The sequence below is a fragment of the Gopherus evgoodei genome, unplaced genomic scaffold (assembly GCF_007399415.2).
Source record: "Gopherus evgoodei ecotype Sinaloan lineage unplaced genomic scaffold, rGopEvg1_v1.p scaffold_151_arrow_ctg1, whole genome shotgun sequence".
NCBI classification, from domain to species: domain Eukaryota; kingdom Metazoa; phylum Chordata; order Testudines; family Testudinidae; genus Gopherus; species Gopherus evgoodei.
This window is the reverse complement of record NW_022059814.1, coordinates 1-6,410: the sequence shown is the minus strand read 5'-3', so window position 1 is coordinate 6,410 and position 6,410 is coordinate 1. Positions and strand designations below refer to the sequence as shown.

Below are 6,410 nucleotides of genomic sequence, written 5' to 3'. Positions count from 1 at the left end.
CGTGCAAGGCAGAGCCAGGGCTGGCAGAGCTCTATGGAGATTGGTAGGCTGGCTAACAGACCGGTGGTGTTATGCTTGACTAGATATCAGCTCCATGAGAAAATTTTCCTCCTGATCAACTGTTCTCCATGTGCACTGGACGCAGGAGAAGTAGGAATCAGCTAAATCTGCAGCAAGGGAGATTTAGGTTAGATATTAGGAAAAACTTTCTAACTATAAAGGTAGTTAAGTTCTGGAATAGGCTTCAAAGGGAGGTTGTGGAATCCCCGTCATTGGAGGTTTTAAAGAACCTATTGGACACAGAGCTGTTAGGGACGGTCTAAGTAGAGTGCTGGATGGGATGATATTTCTAGGACCCTCTCAGCTCTGCATTTCTAGGATTCTCTGAACTGTGGAGTTTAACTGGTGAGCCCTGCAGTGAACTGCCCCATCAGCCTTCACCCAGCTCTAGTCCAATGTGAATTATTAACAAAATGACCTGGTCCCCGACATGAAGACGTCACAAGACCAGAGAGCACAGCAGGACATTCCCTATCAGAGATACCCAATGACAGTCGTTCCCTTGTAGTGCAGTGGGGGAAGCTAGGGAATCCAGTGGTTCTTCTTGGATAAAGTCTTGCAGTACACAAACAGGCATTCTTGGCTTAGAAAAGCAGAGATGCCTTCCCTCACACACTATTACGGGCACCTATCCTAAGTCTGTAAGTAAACAGACACAGTTCACAGATAGCCTTCTGACCCAGAAATAGGCTAGACAGGAGGGAGGATAACTCACCAGAACACAGTCCATTCCACTTACAACCCAGAATTCATCAGCAACACTGAATTCCCAGAAAAACAAAGAAGAGAATATGACTAAGAACCAACCCCCCATCACTAACTACAGGGATTAGCTCTAACTTTGTGGGGATCCCGGAAGAGTGATTAGGGACCCTAGAGAGGCATTGAGCTGAAGTCTTCCAGCTCCATGGAGAAAGGACAAGGGAGGAAGCCCCCACATCACGGTTACAGTGGACATTGAAGAAGCCCCAATTTCTCTGAAAAATGAGATCAAGCCTCTGAATTGAAACAGATACTTCAAACAGTTTAATAGGAAATGTGTACATAGTATATACAAAATCTGCAGCTGGGTTATTTACATATGACCTTGTCTGTGTGATACACAGCCAGCACCTGAAAAAGAAATGTGAAGAGTCATCAGGATTTGTCCAGTTCCCCTTAATACACATAAACAGAGTGGAGAATACTAGGGAATAACAACATGAGAACATGGACCGGGGATAAGCTGCTGGATACAGTAGAGAAAACAATCACCAAAACAGGAAACACTACAAGATTAGGGGAACCCATATTACTTAATAGAGTCACTTTTGAATTAGCAGAATGTGTCACTTCAACAGGGGTCTCTATTGATTCCCTTCCAATAGTCAACTGTTACAGGAACGTTGTCTCCCCATTGAGAACTATAAGCAACAACATCCCAGACTCCCTCTGAGTTTCGCCCTCCTCTGCTAACTGCTGCCTGGTGAATCCTCACAGGCCCTGAACCAGGGGGACAGTAAACTGGAGAATGAGGTGGTGATGGAGACTAGAAACCTGACCATTCAGTGACCTTTTGCTATGAGGTGGAGGATCATAGTAGCTAACTTTGGAGGATGAGTTATATCTGCTGAGCGCCTTCTCTGAAGGGCAGAGCATCCTTATCTCCCAATAACACCAGTGGGAGTTTGAGAACATTCAGCAACTCATAGGCTTGGGAAAGACAAATACAAGGGCCTTGGGTGGCTAGAGTTAAGCACTGAAATCTGCAGGTAGAAGCCTAAATACCCATTATAGCCACCTGCAGAGGTCCTGATTAGGGCATTTAAATCTCTATCAGCATTGTGGTGTTTCAAATAGATATTTGAAAAACAAGGGGACTGATGTTTAAAGGCATCAGACAACTTGATGCCAGGTGAGTGGGTTTTCCAACCCCGGATACCTAAACTCAGACGCCTAACAACCACGGGTAGGTGCATCAATAGGGGTGGGGTTAGTTGTAAAGTCACCCTTTTGCTGCCCTATGTTGCAGTGGAGCAGTGCAAAGTAGCCATAAAGCTGCCCTAAGAGGCAGCTAGGAATTCCCCAGCATGCGCAAATCCCTAACACCCAGAGAACCAGCATATAGAGTGTACAGCCAGTGTAGCTGGCTGTATGTCACCAACTCCTAGCTTCCCACCCAAGTATATGGGGTATGAGCTGGGAACAGAAGATGGCACACACGGTGTGCATTGTGCTATAGCTATCTCCAGTGCAGCAATGGATGTTACGAGACAGCATAATTTAGAACAACGCCGAGTCTAGAGCTCAGGTGTATTTGAGGATCTGGGCTAGTACTTGGCTGTTACTATAGTAATGACCCCCGAGCAAGCAGTACAATGCACATGCTTATCACGGAGCTTGTCCAGAGGCTGCACGTCCATCAGAATGACCAGATGTCCTGCTGTGTAATAAAAATGCTTTGAGTAATAAAAATCAACACAAGCTACTTTACAGGGCCTGATCCTTCTCTTACTTACAGCATCTGAGCAGTAGGACAACAGCGACTACTGCCCAGTATTATAGTTGCCTCTGTCTTGATCCGATTTTGGGTAGCAGGAGCGAGGAGTGTAAAGGCCCTACTGTCAATCAAAAGTTAACCCCATCCCTTGACCCAATAAGCCCTGCCCACTGGTCATCAGAAGCCCCACCCCATGGGGGTATGACTTGCGGGATCAAGGCGGACACATGACCAGAAGCAAGGTGTGTCACGTGACCCCTCTAAGAACTCCTTCCACTATACCAATCAGGATAGGTTTTGCCCTGATAGGAACGCCCTGAGAGAAGATTGAACCAATCAAGAGGAGTTCTGGGGTGTGTGACCCCTCTAAGAACTCCTCCTACTGCCCTCTACCAATCAGGAGGGGCTTCAGCCACTAGAGACCACCCTGAGGAGATTAGACCAAGTGGGGGGAATTCTGGGACAGGGTGACCATCCAGAAGTGGTTCGTACAACCCCTCTAAGAACTCCTCCCACCGCCCTCTACCAGTCGCGATGGATTTCGGCTGCAGAGGACTGCCCCGAAAGGAGACTTGACCAAAATAGGGCAGGTTCTGGGATGGTGTGACCACCCAGAAGAGGGTCGTGTGACCCCTCTAAGAACTCCTCCCAATGCCCTCTGCCAATCAAAGTGCAGCACCATCACCCCATAAGTCTCAGCGCTGGGCAGAGGAGGCCATCTCTTACCAAGAAGACGTGTTTCAGAAATTGTGGAAAGGCTGAGAGGAAACGTGGACTCCTTTACCACCCCCCTGAGAACTTCAGACTTTGTTTTAGCCCCACGGACCTTTGGACTTGTGTGTAGAATTGCTACAGCAGCAACAGTTCTGAAGAGGAGGAGGGAGCAGCCAAGGGGATTCCTTTGGCCCAGCCATTGATGGATATGCCAGAACCTGAACCTGAAGCCTAACCATTCATGAGACACCCCGATGAGCATGGTGGCCTCTCGTTGTCCGCCACCCTGGAGGAGGAAGGTGATCATTGCTTGGGGGAGTTACCGGCGGACAAGCTGAACAGAAAAAATGTCACTCAGGTAAATGAATGATTAAGAAGCAACAGTTGATGATGAGGTGTAATGAGGTTAGGAACCTGGGGTTGTGAAATCTAAAAAACAAGCAGTGAGAACTTACACTTGTTTCTTGTCTGAGACAGCTTGATGATGCCTTTCTAGAGGACCCGGAGGCCCTGGACAACGTTGCATCAAGTAGCAAAGATGAACCGGGCCCGCCTTGTTTTTGCTGAACGCCGCTAAAAATTGTTGAAGAGGACTTCGAGGATGAAGGTTATAAGGAGTTTAGAAGAAGGTTTGGCACAGAACTCGCTGAGCCAGTGCCACATCATGAGCGTAAAAATTTATGTGGGCTGTTGTATGCGTTGCTGTTTGTCCTGTTCTTAATCACTGTCTTAGGGAAAAGCTTTTTGAAGATTGTGAGGGCTGTGTCATAGATGCCCCAGCCCAACAGCACCATGACCGTGTGATTTGGACTTCAACTTTATATGTAAATTTAAATATGTAAATTAAAAAACCATCTATTGAAAGGGGCTTTGTGACTATCTGCATTTCTGTTAGAAGGTCTCTGGCCCTTAAGTGAGCTAAAAGTTTTAATAGAGCCTCTTGGTTTCTTTCCAAGGAGCTGTATGTCTTTTAAATTAAAAAAAAATGGTTTGTGAGAATCTAATTTTTGTGTTCTTGTGAAAAAAGACATCCATTTACAGCAAAATGCTGAAATGTATGTTGTGGGAGGGGGAAAATCCTAAAAATGTGTTTACGGTGTAACCATTCTGCCCATCAGTGTTGGCAACAACAAGGACTGGGTTCAGTATCTAGGAACTCCATTCCAATAACACAATGCAAAATTGGCTCAAGCCCCGAGCCAGTGGGGCACTGAGACTCCCCTACTACAAGCTAAAATCACCACTTACTGCGTTAAGTTGTAGGAGGAGCTCAGTACTTGTTCACCATTAGCCCAAAATGAATACCGCTCTGCAGTCTGTAACCAAACTCCTCTTGGACTCAAAATTAGCACTAACATTATGCAGTAGAGGCAATGGAATTGGGGGATGGGTCAGTACATCACCAGGTACAAATACCTGTCCCCAGTCTCTCTCAATTTACTGAGTTTTGGAACCCATGTCCCTTGCCTAGCGAGTGCTACTTAGTTGAAGGTGAGTCCCTCCATCACAAAAGGCCAAGTACAGTTCCACTGTCCTTGATTTACATAATCAGGATAACACCACTTTATTCTTCCTGCCTCAGTAACAGAGAAACTGGGGATCCCACCATAGCCAAAATGACAATTTGGGCTACTGTGGGCTCATGACCAGCCCCTGACGTTCTTTTCCACAACTCACCACCAGATGTCAGGGCAGATCTCATCCTGACTCTGCTTACAACAGTAAAACAAACAGGGATGGTTCAGAGAGGTGTTTGAGTACAACAGAGTTGACTCATTCTGTTGAACTGAATGGTTTTAACCACACCCCCACTGAATAGGGAAGGTAATTGTGATTACTTACCCTTGTTGCCATAGGGATAAATTTGACTGGTGTGCACCCACAGTAAGAGAGGTGGGTGGGTGAGTTCTGATTAATATGAAATGAAATAAAACCTCAGGAATTCACAGTTGCTATTGGGCAGTTTGAATATAACCCCTGGAATTGATCGAGCGCTATTGGACAGTTTAAAGGACCCAGGAGTTGGCAGAACTCTATTGGACAGTTTAAATATGACCTGGGAGTTGTTTGAATGCTATGGGTCACTCTTTCTAACAATTCAAAGCCATTAAAAGTTTAAATTAATATATTTAAAAAACAAACACACACCCCCCACACACACAAGGGTCTAAGCCAAAACTGAAATGTGTCAAGGGTTCACAAACCTTCACTATGCTTTAGAACAAGCATTTGCTCTAAAGACAATCAAACATTTAAAAGCTCTGGGGGGCTTATTATGGTTGTGATACAACCATTTTATTTCAATCGCCACCCCAAACTTTATGCATGAAAGAAACATGTTTTAAAAAACAAGCCCCAAAGAGATGTACTGATATCTGCAAAAAGTCCCCACTCGGGAATAGGGACAGTTACATTAAGGATTGGGGATTTACTGTTTAATACTGTAAGAAGGCCCTACAGAAAAATGTATTTTAACTAAAAGAAAAAAATGTAGCCGAAAGCAGCTCAGTTGTGCAGACAGCTTAATTCCTCCACCCCAACTCACAAAAGGGAATGTTAGGAAGGGGCCTAAAGTCCTTAAGTATCTAGTATTTCAGAGCTGTAGCCATCAAATCAACCGGCTAGCTACTATTTTGAAGTCTGTTTGAAACAAAGGGTTAGGATGGTATGAAAACCTCAGGTATTTTGGAGACTTTTTTTTTCAACAGAAACTCTCTTGAATGGCTGCTGGCTGCAAGAGGAGATATGCTCCCTGTTTTAAACTCTGAAAATATATATTATATATCACTCCTTGGCCGTGCTGTCTTAGTAAATAATGATGCCTGTGTTTATTGCAGTGTGATCTGTTTAGCATAGAACCAGTAACTTTAAATTGCATTTCATCACCAGGCCAAGGTAAAAACCATTTTAACTGTAGTTTTGCTTAATAACTTCAGGTACTACACAGGTTGTATAGGGATTTGGGGCTAATACTAACTAACAGTTTTTGCTTGTTCTTTAATCCAAAGGCCCAAACACACATGGGGGGAACAGAACAAGCATGTGCCTGCAACACTTTATCTTGTAATAGAAAGTAACTTTCTGCAATTGGCTTTTAAGTGCATGTGGGTTTACTGAAAACTATTTTGTTGCAAACTATGTTTTAAACTCTCTCTCT

General features: G+C 44.7%; 1 long non-coding RNA gene across 1 annotated transcript; it reads right to left on the bottom strand.

Moving 5' to 3' along the window:
- Positions 1 to 1,059: 1,059 nt before the first annotated feature.
- Positions 1,060 to 3,346, bottom strand: LOC115639919. The gene is made up of 2 exons (XR_003997775.1): positions 2,559 to 3,346; positions 1,060 to 1,173 (listed from the first exon to the last, which is right to left on the bottom strand). It is a non-coding gene; the product is annotated as an uncharacterized LOC115639919 (long non-coding RNA).
- Between the last annotated feature and the right edge of the window lie 3,064 nt (positions 3,347 to 6,410).